The sequence below is a fragment of the Micropterus salmoides genome, unplaced genomic scaffold, assembly GCF_014851395.1.
Source record: "Micropterus salmoides isolate LMB-PRFRI ecotype aquatic unplaced genomic scaffold, ASM1485139v1 Ms_hic_scaffold_4, whole genome shotgun sequence".
Taxonomy (NCBI): Eukaryota; Metazoa; Chordata; class Actinopteri; order Centrarchiformes; family Centrarchidae; genus Micropterus; species Micropterus salmoides.
Window position 1 is genome coordinate 14,955,104 of NW_024043372.1, and position 13,953 is coordinate 14,969,056.

The window sequence follows — 13,953 nt, forward strand, 5'->3', positions numbered from 1 at the left end:
GGTCCCTGGAGATTGAGTTGCAGCTATTTAACACTGTTAATTACAGAAAAGGCGATCTCCTGAATCCCAGTTGCTCTGTAACTGTGTGTCCAGATTACAAGCCACAAACTCTGTCAGCAAGATGAAGCTCCAGGATTTAGGCTTCTTAATTCAGTGGAACATTATTTACAATCTCTCTCGACTGACTGGAATCGAGGTCATTTGAACTGTGTAGATTTCTGGCTAACTGAAATGCGAACACTGACAACATTTTAAGAGCTCTCAAGGTATGAACACCCATTCTTTGGTCTGTACAGTCTATGTTGCAAATGTAACACTATTAGGGACATTTTCCAATGATGACGTTTCAACAAATTGTGTAGAATAGATGACAACCGCACTTGATAAACTGATTGATGAACTGATATCTTCAGGTATACATGTAATTAATGTAGACATCCATTCATTTCCAATGTCTAAAATATTGTCACTGTTCATTAAAGTTTAAGAGAGTTGGAAGGTTTCTGTGCCACATCTGAAATGGCATGTTTTGTCATTTTTCTCAACCTAACAGAAACCAAATCTCTTTAAATGAAAATTAAATAACACGGGGTTGACACAATACAATGTACAACAATGGAATGTACTACAGCACAAAACAGCCAGGCACCAAATGTTAACTTTGTGAATAGTATTAAATTTCTTTGATTGCCATATCCCAGATGCAGATTATATAGTACTCTGTGGTGCAGAGGCTCAGTGCATGTACCACAGAGCAGTGACCCAGTGCCACTGCTGTTTACACCATCATTAAAGACTACTGTAGGCAATATCACACGCCTGGTTAACCACGTCTTTCTAATAGCCTGTCATGTTTTCTGAAAGTACAGGTGATTTCTCTCAAGAAGAACGGTGGCCCTGGTCGATAAGAAACAACTAACAGGCACCAACGGTGATATATAAATATATTAAGTGTTTGTCCATTTAAAACTATGACACTAAAAACGAAAAGAAAAACAATATTCAGATGGGACGTGATAACACTGGAATAAAGAAAATGGTAGGAGCCTCACACTGTTTACAACTGTTGGGGAGTCAATATACGAATTAAGATAACGTGAAAAATCAATTAGATAAAGCTCACTTACTTAGCTCTGCCAAGAGTATCCTTTTTTTCCTCTTCTCTTGCTCTTCTAGGCTCACACTCATGATGAAAACACTTGTGTGTCTCAAAATAACGTTTGATCTACCAAATGTTTAAACGGGTAAGCTGGGCTTGCCTAGGACACGAAGTTTTAACACTGTTTGTAGTGGAAAACAAAAGGAAGCTTCTGGAGATTATTTTTGAACTGTTGCACAGGGCCTTGAGGAGGTGCTGAAGCGCTGAGCTTATCTTGATCAAACACCAACATGGTGCAGCTTCCTCACTGGGCCTGCAATGGTTTCATTGTTTTTTAGATTTTTTTTTGCTCTCATTGCTATTGCTTGTTGCTGTGATACTGTAGGGGCTTTCATCATTTCAGATCATTTTAAGGTATCTTTTACCTGTCCCGACAATAGCAATTTGCTATAGTTTGTCTCTAACTTCAAACAGATGACAACACAGTCACTAAGTCAATGTCATATTTTCAGTGGTCTTTCATGTGGTGGTGATATTTGTCTTTTATTAATATTTTTATTGTAATTCACTTGGTTGTCCTGTATTTTTTTTAACACATCAAATGTTTAGGATGATTCAGGAAATTATGCATATATCAGCATGCACACATCCCCTTGTGAGGACATTTGATTTATTTACTTATTTTATGGAGGTTTATGCTTACATTAACCATTAACCATAACTGCTGTGTGCCTAACCTCTTACCCTCAGGTGATAGCACCTACTCTACACTGCACAAATCATTGTCATATGTGCACTGCTGAGTTAAGAGGGACATCACTGGGGTTAATGTGCAGAGCTCTGAAAGTTTGTGTCTGTGAAAAAACGCATTTTGTTGCAGGCTTTCCTCAAACAGATTTGGAAAACATAAAATTGCTCTACAGTATGTTCTTAAAAACAAAGATGGGGCAGCAGAGGAAAACTTGTTGGTTCACACAAATTTATTTTTAAGTAATTATCTCAAATGTAGTTTTACACAGCCTTATAAAAATTAAGTCCAACAGTTTTCCAGATGCGGCATTTCTACTTCTTTACTCAGCTATAAAGAGCATTTTGATATGTTGATTTCACATGGACACACTTGGAGTTAAAAACTCCAGCCATATGCATTGCTTTCACAGTAATATCTCACTTATAAAACAGGAGGGCTGAACACAAAGACACTGATCTTCCCCATCTTTATCCCTCTTGGGTCTTTTACTTTCGTTGAATTAATCATGGAGGCCCCCCTGAGAGGATGGGACATGCACAAATCCCATGGAGACTCTCCACCTCCCAGCGTGTATATTTTTTGCTACATACTGTGGCTGTAGGGGAGTTTTACACCAATTCCCAGGAGGTAGGAGTCTATTTATACAGGATCCTAAAACAGGGTAGTCATAACCCCCCCTACCCCTAAGGCAGCAGCTTTAGGTGACAGAGCTGACACACAGCCACATGATAGTCCAATCTAATCTTTTAATCGCTCCGGTAACTTCATGTCTCTGGGTGAGTTAGGCCAAGCTAGCGGTTGGGATTGAATATCTTCTGCAGAGATCCGATATGATCCTTGAACGCATAATAAAAAACACACACAAACTCACATGCAGACTTATACACACTGTCCCGCTCCACCCCACCCCCATAGTACTATGGTGAAGCCTCATGTATCTGGGTATTAACAGATCAGCGCAGAGCAGCAGCCACCCTGCTTTAAAGTCTTTTCCTGAGGTAGTGCTTCAGAAGCCTGCTGCAGAGGAGGATAAACGCGTAGCAATCCCCCGGGCCCAGCGCCTCCTCAGCCTTCTCTTTGCTGCCCCCTCCTACTACTCCATTCCTCGCTTATCCCCACTTTCCTTCCATCCCTCATTATTTCTATCCCCCTTCTTTTCCTCAGAATCTCATGCTTTCTGTCCTACTATCTGTACCCTCCTTCCCTCTGGCCCTTCATATAATTCTCCTTTCCATGCCTCCTTATCCTGCTCCCCTCCCATTTTGTGTCCATCCCTTTCTCCATCTTTTGCCCTCATCTGTCTTTCTCCAGACTTCAGTAATGAACAAGGCCTGCGGCCCGTCTTTGCCAGCTAGAGAGTAAGGCACTCATGGTTACACATTGTAACCTTAGTTCTATGAACACAGGCTGAGCGCTGTAATGGGACTTAAGCCTTGGCCACTCATCTTAGTGTCTTTATGTCCCAAAAGGCCATGCTCTCCTGGTTTCTCATACACCAAGTCTTAAGTGAGGAGTTGATCATCTGGGAAACTGGTTCATGGGCAAGTAGCTTACAATATCCTCTCCTTTACAGATGCTACTGGTTTTACAACTTTACATTTAGTTTAAAATAGTACATACAAACATAAAACTCACAAACATTAATTCAGACTAAACAAATGGTAGTTGACAATAGCTTCTTGAATAATGTCTGAACTATGGTTTTGTGGAATATCAAAACTCTTAATTATAGTGCTACTTGACAGTGACCTTATGGCAATTAAACTTTTAGGAAATACACCCATGTATATTGTCCTTGAAAGTAAGATCAAAGTAATTGGGGTTTTGCTTTTGCCCTGTCTACCATCAGAGGACTTTCCTATTGGGCAGGACAGCTGCTTTGAATGGAGCCACTTCATGAAGGGTGACTGAATTTAACTGAAATAGTAAACTATAACAAAAATGCTTCTGACGATGTATGAATATAATACACAAATAACATCATGTGTTGTGAATTGTTAGACGACGGTATGACTTAAACAATACATCAGATTTTCTGTTTGTAGAAATGTTGACTTTTAGGATTCAGGAAATTGACAGTTTCCACATTCTGTGTTTTATTTTATTGTCAGTCAGTCCCTGGGGGCATCCTTAAGATTCTGCAATCCAAAGACACTGAGATACTATTGCAGTCAATATATTGCATTGACACCCTGCCAAGACATGCAGACAGAATGAGTTCATTACATGCAGTTTTAAAAAAATAAGAAGGAAAAAATAATAATCCACCTGAAGCAAGTGTACTTATTTGTGGAACGAACAAAATGATATATGCATCTGTTCATTGTAAGGGTGAATTATTATTTATTATTATTATTCTTGTTATTCATGAAACAACAAACCAACTGACATGAGCTCTATAAGAGTGAGGCAGGAAGGGTTGGGGGTAGGGCTAAAAATGGGTGGAGGTATAACTTGCTGTTGGTAATCCTTGTTAAAGACTAGACAGGCAGACACACAGGCAAACACCATGCCATTCAAGTAGACAGAATGACAGATGAACACACAGACAGACTGACAGGCAGCACAGGGAGGGGTGAATCCAAATTAAGCTGATCAGAGCTCACTGTGAGTTAATCTAGTTATGTGGATAAAGGACTTCCCTATGGCTAAAAACACAGCAAGTTATGACTCAGTGAGCATGTGTGTGTGTGTGTACATGTGGGAGAAAGAGAGCATGTGCGACTTTCTGTTTCCCACTTTGCACCGTTTGTATCTGTTTATCCATATTTAAATATATCCTCATGAGCCTCGAAAGCTTTCTTAACAACTAACGGTTGCAATCTGTGTTTTGTACTCTACTCACTCACACTTTCAAAAGGAAGCAGACTTCAACAAGTGCCATAAAAAGGCCAGAGATATATTGATTCGTAAGGCAAAGCTATGCTAATGACAGACAGTCTGTCAAATCTGACAAGCCTGACAGAGCCTACGCTGATGGGCGTCTGTGACTTTTTGTCTGTTTATATGAGAAAATTGGAGAAAGACTGTCAGCTGCCAACATGTAGGAGCTATGTATGTCTGGGAGGGATAAGGGGAGAAGGGGGAGTGCCAAAGTAAGCATGGTTGGGCAAGTGGAATTTCTGAAGAGCATATCATGCTAAATGAATCTGCACTGAAGGCTTTAGAGACTCACAAGGGTTCATAAGCATCCCCCTCTCATACCACTTCAAACAGCAGTTAGAAAGCAAAACAAATTTCCAAGTCAATCAGCCACCTTTTCTTCATTGCTCTCATCCAGCAATCTTGGGTTAAATGATTGCAGGAATGGTTATCAACCACCCGAATTCAGTGATACCAGCACATGTGATTAAATTAGGACTCATAGAAGAAAATGTGAAATGAAAAAAAAAATGAATACAAATTCAATCAGCTTTGTGTGTATACTGTCGGCATATCAAAGAGTATGGTATGAGGAAAAGGGGAGGGGCTGAAGTCGAAGGCAAGAGATTTAAGTTTGAAATAAACTTCAACTTCAAACAACTCCTGATTTTCATAAAATGCTTTCAACACACTGTTGAGCTACAGTATGCATCCAATGAAAAAGCATTATTTACTACTGAGAAAAGGAATAGGGGAGCTCTACAGTGAGTCAAAAAGACACAGAGAGAAGGAGCAATTTCCCTTGCCTTTCTTGGTTGCCATAAGGCTCCCCTCTGCAGAGCGGAGAAATAAAACATGGGCTGAGAAACATGACAGTATCTGGTGGAAGTGAGAGAATAAGCCTTTAAGATAACAAGGAAAGGAAAAGGTTCTCTTAGCTGCTGTGGGTCATTCTTAGCTGTGTATGGAGCCAGACTGAAGTGACGACCTGTTAAATTGGTCTATCCAATACAGTGAGGCTTAAGACTGACCATGTTTAGAGTTGATATTTAAGTCTCACGTGTGAAATGCAGCTGTACAACTGCAAAGCTATGCTACATTTCAATGCCAATAATGCTATTGCATTCAGACAGACTACAGGTGTCTGGAGAAAAGTCTAAAAATCATAGACTTCTAACTTTAACCTCTTAACATTCCTGTAAAATTCATGCTAAACGCCTATTCAAGGCATATTCAAAGTAAATTGAATATAGTTATTGAACCATTTGGAGTATATGCATGGTTTTGGGCTTCTCTGAAAGATAACACTCTGGAGTGTCTAACCCAAAAGTCAGAATGATTGTAAGTGCTACTGGAATAGATTAATATAAGTTTAAACACACAAACAAATGCATGCAGACAACTATAGTTGGGACTTCTTAGCTGGAAAACACTGTACGGCCACAGCATAAAGCCGTACCTAGTCCAAGTTAAAAAGTTTCATACCAATATCATGAGAAATTGCTATTTTACACAGGTTTTTCTAATTGTATGTCTTAGCGTATTTTTTCAAAAACAGCACCGCCCCTTGGCGGCAGGCAGCTGCTGCTGCATCGCTCCGTAGCTCGACGCAGATATGTTTTTTTTGCTGGTAGATCATGAACTTCCTACTTAAAGTTGGATATTGTTATTTTATTTTAGAATTTTATTGGCTACACGAAGTGCCAGTCTTTGGCACAATTGCTTGCAATTGGCTCAGCCCACCCACGAAATAATAGGGGCTGGCCCTTCTTTACAACGCTCTTATTGGCTGTTGAAGACTGTGAAAGGGACATGTGAGCTCTTATTGGGTCGGATTTGGTGTCACTCGAAAGGTTAGAGTTCAGTTGCTAATTTGAATACAAGCTATCGTAGTTGATTACATTCAAATTGGCATTATTACGGTTATAATGACATACGAACCACGTATGCCAGCAAATATGAAACGATGTGGCAGCAGTCCCTGGGGACTTATTGATGGAATAATGTGTTTTGGACTAAATGTTTTTACTGGATTGTATCGTCTGGACCTTTAACAATGTAACAAGACCATTTTTGTTGGAATATAATTGATCAGTGGATTACCATGAGGCTCCACAGGGGAGTCGCGTCAATTTTGCTTGTACTGGTTAGTCTGACAGAAGCCTTGATTGTACCCGCTGTGGTGATTGTTTCTTGAAATGGTTTGCATTGGTCGAATCACGAGGATTTTAGCTTTTAAATGGTGTATCATATTAGTATGAAGTTAACATATAAGCTGTGTGCACATACCGAAAGCTGCCGCCAGGACCTGACGGCCCGTGGGCGGGCCGTTGGAATGTTAAGAAGAAGAGTTTTACCAATATGTATGTACTATAAACATTATATGAGGTTTTCTTTCATACACTTTCACACTCCCCCTACTGCATGGTCTGACCTCACATTTTTAGTAGCTTTAAAGCTCACCTCCACCAGGCATCTACTCCAAAACACCTTTGCTGTTCTTATTTTTCAAAAGTTTACACCTCAAGCCTCAGTGTGCAAGTATTGCCCTCTTGCTCTCAGAAAAGACAGCATTAAGCAGTTTCAGGCTGAAGAAGCCCCGAAATGGCATCCGAGAAGAGAAAAAACAGCTCTTTAAGAGTCTTGTGCCTTTTTCTATAATAGTTACCTTTTAACAAAATGAAAGGTATTACTTAATAAGAACTGTATTGATTATTGAACTTAATGCAGAATGACCTATATCTCAGTTAAATACACAATGTCAGAGCTCACACGTGATTACGATGCTCAAGAAAATAGATTCAGGTGTCACTTTCAATAGCTGTATGTACTTTGTAAATGAAAAGGGATATATCCATTTGATAGACTATTCTCTCTCTCTCTCTCTCTCTCTCTCTTGGTCTGTCTCTTTCTTTGTCTCTGCATTTTGTAACCATTTTCTTTCTCTCAAGCTCTTTGGTTAGACTAGGGTTGCCAGCTTCCTGAAATGGAAATATGTAGGTATGAGGTTAGACAGTTGTCAACAGGCAATTGTCTTGAAAAATGTGACTCTCAGCATGGACACAAACAATCTTATTGTGCAATTGGTTTACTTGCCTTGCCAGATGTCAGAGCACAGAACTATGTGAGTTAAATTTGAAGAGGAAAATAAATGAAAATAATGTGTTTCAAACCAGAAGTCCAAAATACATTTTTACACTCACTGCTTCTGTTAAGACAATGAGCTTTGCAAACCGCAAGGGAATAATAAGAGAACAAGGTGTACCTGAATGTCTCACTCACCCTCTATTAATCCTTGCCTTTGTCTGTTTGCTCTTTCTTTTGTCATCTACAGACTTTAATCACCACAAATCTCTCTTTGCTACCCCTGGGCATTACTGTACCTGTGTATCTTGCCATGAGTACACTTCTTAAAGATCCTGCCGAGTTAGAGGATCAAAGCACTTCAAACGTAATGGAATCTCACATTCAATGAACAACAATGTATATACGTAGAACAAAAGGAACAGAAATGTTGAGCCATCAATGTGAAGATGGCCTTTAAAAGACTTAACTGCATTCGCTAAGAGAAATTATAAGTGACAAAGAACCAATTTTCTCCAGGACCAATAATTAACCACGTTTTCACCCTTAATAATAATCCACACTTTCAAGATGTGAAACTGGGATTGCTGAATTTAATTTTCTAAGTCAAACAGTTGTGCAAAGCCATACTAAGCACAGCAGCCGCTACAGACCTGGGCAGCAGAGTGAAAATAAACGATGACATTGAGATTTAGATTAACATTCAGGTTAACCTCTCTTTATGAGAAGAATTTGGTCACTACAACAGAGTGATACATATGATTGTCCACTATTCAATAAAGTTAGTGTGACAACAACCTATTCAATAAAGTTAGTGTGACAACAACAATAAAGATCAGCATCACACAAATTTGTACACATAAATCTTTCTTGTGTGTTGATTTTTCTCCTAAACACAAATATGAGGATATATATTGTCAAATGATATATTTTTTCCATTTATCCATGTACCATCTGGTAACTACTGAAGGGTATCACTGATGTAGAACACAACATCACTCACGGTCTAATCATTTTCACTAACTAATTATAAATAGTGAAATATAAAAATAATGTACAGTAGTGCAGGAACAGATGTATGTCCATTTCTGTGGTGCATACTGCAAGGCTTCCCAACACATTTAACTCATCTAACTGCAAACACATGATTAGCCCTCGGCCAGGCATGGAAATGCTGATTATGGTTTCAACTCTCTACATTGTCATCATTGTGCCTCTTTTTCAAAACAAGGTATCAACAACTCAATCATATAACTGCATTGAAGGAACCACATTAGCTGGAATGGAATAAACATATTTAATAATCACGTTAGCCTGAATTATTTAAGCCACATTGAAAGAATCTCATCTGTAATACTAAGCTTTCACAGTCAGAGAGATAGTGGGAGGTTGCCCTACACCTCTTATCTCTGATTTCACACCTGCATATAGCTCCAATCCAGATACACCTAGATGATTGTTTAGATATCGAGGCACATTTTCTGGTCTGACTGATAGTGGTACCGTAGCTCAAAACACACACACAGTCATTCAGTTATTTGTTGCACCTGGTGCAGAATATATTTTAAAACAATATACAGTATACATCTTTTAAAGCCATAATAGTAGAAAGAACATGTAAACTGAAAAAGTTACCCTAAATGTAAGACTGCTTTATATGATGGGGGACAGTAAAAGTAGCATCATCTAAGTTATTTCCCTAAGAACAATAGTTTACATAGAAAGAGTTTTGAAACCAAAGTTCATTTGGTAACACTTTCTATGAAGGTCATTGCTATAATGCATATATTTCTAACACAATATAATGCTTCCATAAGACATTATAACAGTTGTTATAATCACCTACAAACATGCATTAGGTACTATAGCAAAGTTCATAACTCATTATGACCTTTTGATTTAATGTTTTATAACAAATATTATTAGTAATACCAGCTTATACCACTGTGAGCCAAGCTCCAACCATGTTCCATAGTACATTATAACCATCGACTCTGCCTCGTTAAAAAAACACTTTAGTCACAATTTATAATTAGTGATATAAAATGGAATAATAGTTTATAGTAATGTTGAATGTTATATAGCATGTCTTGTTTGTTTTAAGTAAAGTGTTAAAATTTCCATCTCTGTATAATATATTATAGGTGGATATAATACCACATGAACTAATTATAACAACTTATAACACGTATTTGTTTGCTTTAATTAAAGTGACACACATTTTGCGCAGGAAAAAACTTTTATTTATGTTTCTTGACTTTATGAAGAATCAGTATGAATTTGGAATATTTTGCAGTTTAGCCCAATAACACATCTTAATTAAATCAAGGAAACTCATTCTCAGGGTGGTGAGAGATCGCTCAAGAGAAGACTTGTTGCCAGCCATATAACATATATATATCATGTAAGAAGAGGCTGAGATGTTGTCACAGATGAATGGCGAGCCGATGGACAGGCCCTAACAGATGCAGTGGACAACTGGAGACATCGCGGCAACCGCTGCACAAAACTTTTTAAATAACATTTTAAAGTAATTGAATGGGAATACTGTTTGGGCAGTAGGGATGAGAATCTCTTGGCATCTCACAATTCAATTTGATTACAATTCAGAGGGTGGCGATCCATCCTGATGCATCTTTTTTGCTATGTGATTTCTGCATAATTAAAAAGATTTAATCTGCACATTAAAATACAAAATAAATGTCTCCTCAATTGCTTAAAAGGACTAGTTTACATCCCTAATTTACTTTCCTAGCCTCAGCTCCTCCGTGGTCACCAGCGTCCTTCCTTTAACAACCAGTTTTCAGACTCCTCTGAAAACTGAAATATAATTTAACAATCAGGATGTCCAGTATGTGCTTTACAGGGGAGATTTTAGCTAGTGCAAACTGTCTTCACTTTTCCAGCAGTTGCGGAAACAACACACTTAATGGACACACTGTGACCTACACTGCACATGTTCTGCCAGACTGACAACTTACTAAGTAACTTAAATATTTTCCTCCTCTAAATTTCGACATCACGTTCTCCCCATTCTGCCACTCGCGCTCTCTCTTTCCCACACACTCGCTTTGGACACACAGGAACAGCCAAAACAGCGATGAGTGTTGCTGCACAGTGTGGCAGTGAAAATCAAAGTGTCGCAGTCATATGATGAGCGTGAAACAGGGGCAACACTAGTCTCAGACCAGGGCTACGTCCGCTTAGGAAGGTTCCTAACTGAGTGAAGTGACCCGGAAGTATTTCAGTGGCAGCCATGAAAAGAGCTGGTCGAATTCTCTAAAAGCTAATGTGACGGCCTGGGGCCTGGGGTGTAGGCCTGTTCTCTGTCCTTTTCTTTTTCAGGTCTTTCTTCCTGTTTGGTCAGACACCCCCACCTCATCAGTGATTGCAGCCACCTGTTCAAGTTCTTAAAAGCTGTGGTGAACAAAGATGTCTCTCTTCCCTTGTGACCTCTCTCCTGGAAGGCAGGTGCCTTCCAGGAGCTCCTTTTATTTTGGTTGTTTGCATTGAGTATGATGAGTTCAAGTTTACTTGTGTTTTGAGTTAATTATAAGTTAAGGTAACTTTAATAAAACCTTATGGTTCATTTAAACTGTTTTCTGCGTGGACCTTCCCTCTTTGTTATGTTCTTCCACGAGCTGGGCATAACACTAAGGGAAGGTGCTTCAGTGCTTCCTTTCATATCTCCTTTAGCATAGCACTGGACCATCCTTTACGAAAGGAAAGGAGAGAATGCGTACATTCTCAAAATCAAACAATAAAACCCATCAACCAGATTTAGCAAAATCCTTGCAATACAGACGCACATTATGATACTTGAATAAGCCTCACAATTTCCTTCTTTCTTGTGGTTTGTTTTATTTTAGCTTTGCTGTAATCTTATACTGTTTCAACATCGTTTTATGTTTCGAATTGTTGAAATAAGCAATAAAGTGTTTTCTACAATAATAAAAAAGAGAAATCACACACCATGACGGTTAAAGGATGTTGATCACCATATAAGTTACCTATGTCTTGAACTATCAACAATAACTGACCCAAGCGAGCTGTGTTACTAGTCTTGTAACGTGATCAAATTGAGGATAATGTTGCAGCATGTAGGTTCACGTTATGTATTACCAGCCTTCAGCAATATCATTAATTGATTTTACTTCAGTCACAGATGCTGAATTTCAATTGCTCAACTTGAATAATTGCATAAAAAAACTTAAAAAACAGAAAAACAGCAGTTCTAAATCAAATTCAGTCTGTACTCATACAAAAATCAGCCCATAAAGCTGGATGACCTCTACAGTAAATGTAATATATTATTTCAATGTTTCCTTCATAATTATTGTGGCGGCCTGCCACATTATCAACACTGCGTTTTCTTACAATCTAAAATGGGTAGCGCATATATTCGCTCCGCACCACCTTTCGCTTGGTCGCTCCTCCTCTCTCTCTCTCTCTCCACAGTTACGCTGTCTGTGGGAAACACCTGTGTTTACAAACAATAACTGGGATTCATGTTGATAAATATGGGTGGGCAGGAGGGTGAGTGTGAGCAAGAATTCTCAGTCTGACAACCCTTTCCATTATTTCGTGACTGGTACCCTACAGGCCTTTTTGCTATCTTGATTATGAAGTACTAATATATTCCACTGTGTTGTCCACCTTTAGATGGCCTGCATTAAAACAACATGAGGCGCACTGTCAGAGATGCGCTTTTTGTAGTCCATCTTCAGAACATTGTAGTTTCATCACAGCAGGTCACGTCAGTAACATCCGCCGTTGCATAATTAGGTTGCCTAGAAAAGAGCAGTCGGATTCTCTGAGCCCCACGGTCCTCTTTTCCTAAGTCCTTATGGATTCCCCTTCACATCTTTCCTTGACCTCATGACGTTTTCCATCGAGGTCAAGGAAAGGTGGTTAGGAAAGGAGATTTTTTTGACTTTTCAGACGCAGCCCAGTAACAGTGTTCAAGGGCCTCTGTTATGTGCACACCTCCGACTGTCCGGGCACTGCACTTCCACAGTTCTGAAAGTTCCGCCATTTGCGTTCCCGTGAACATTACGTTATCAATTGACATGTAAATAATAGATTTTTGACATTTGTTAATTAATTCAGAATCTCCGCATTGCAATGCATCCAAGTAGAATCTATACTAATTGATAACACAATGTATATTCAATCATTTTTTGTATATAATATTCAATAATCCTTGATCCTATTCATTTGAATCATAAACAAATTAGCACTTACTTTTTCTATTAAGATATTTATTTTATTGAGAAAAAACTGAAAAAAGATTTAACTTAATTTTACTCATGCATATTTGTTGAAAAAAGATTTTAACATAATTGTTTTGAATGTTCTACCTCAGATTTGTGAAGTGATCCACTGTATGGTAAGTGATTATCATGTTCTGACTGACCATAAAGAATAGTTTAAACCACAATTAACTATCTTCACTATCTTTCACTAAGGAGCAAAAATCAGCGTTTAAACTCGATAAAAGTAATGATTTGACATTTATCCTGATAAATATCAATATCGTATGATAGGAATCTTTTTATCGTGATAACATTTTTAGCCATACCAACCAGCCCTTGTATAAATAGTATTTTAGCTTTCAAATGTTAAAGGAAACCTGGGAGCCAGTTATTATGGGCCTGATGCATCTGTTAACATTAACATCTAGCAAGTATTGATATCTATTATAAGGGGCTATGTTTAAATTTGTCACAAGAGTAGATGCTGGATCAAGCCAGTACGAGCACAGTTGATCCAAATCCAGTACCAGCACAGTCAGAGATGTACAGCCAGCAGCAGTTCAGGCTTATAACAGAGACAGACTGTTTTAAAGGTAGTTGTGAGAGCAATGCAGTGTCAGGTGTGACTGTGCAGCAGTAGCAAATTGTTTAGATAGCTCACAGGTAACATACAGTAGCATACATAAACACGTATGTGTGCTTATGCTCCGGTCAAATTCCTTTCTGACATGACCAACATTAATGATATCAAAAATAAATCAAAAAGTTCCGTGAGGGGATGTGAGGAGCTTTATGTCTAGCAATGCCCCTGGTCTGAAGTGTTCAGTACTGACGAGGAAGCGGCTATGGTTCAATCCCGGGGCTGATGGTCTGGAAAAAAATACATCTTCAATGCTTCTGCG

At 38.7% G+C, this 13,953-nt stretch overlaps 1 protein-coding gene across 1 annotated transcript in view; it reads right to left on the reverse strand.

The window, feature by feature from the left end:
• LOC119885429 (cadherin-22-like) overlaps nt 1–13,953 on the reverse strand; it is a 163,512-nt gene that overhangs the window by 120,016 nt on the left and 29,543 nt on the right. The gene's annotated exons all lie outside the window — the stretch shown is intronic.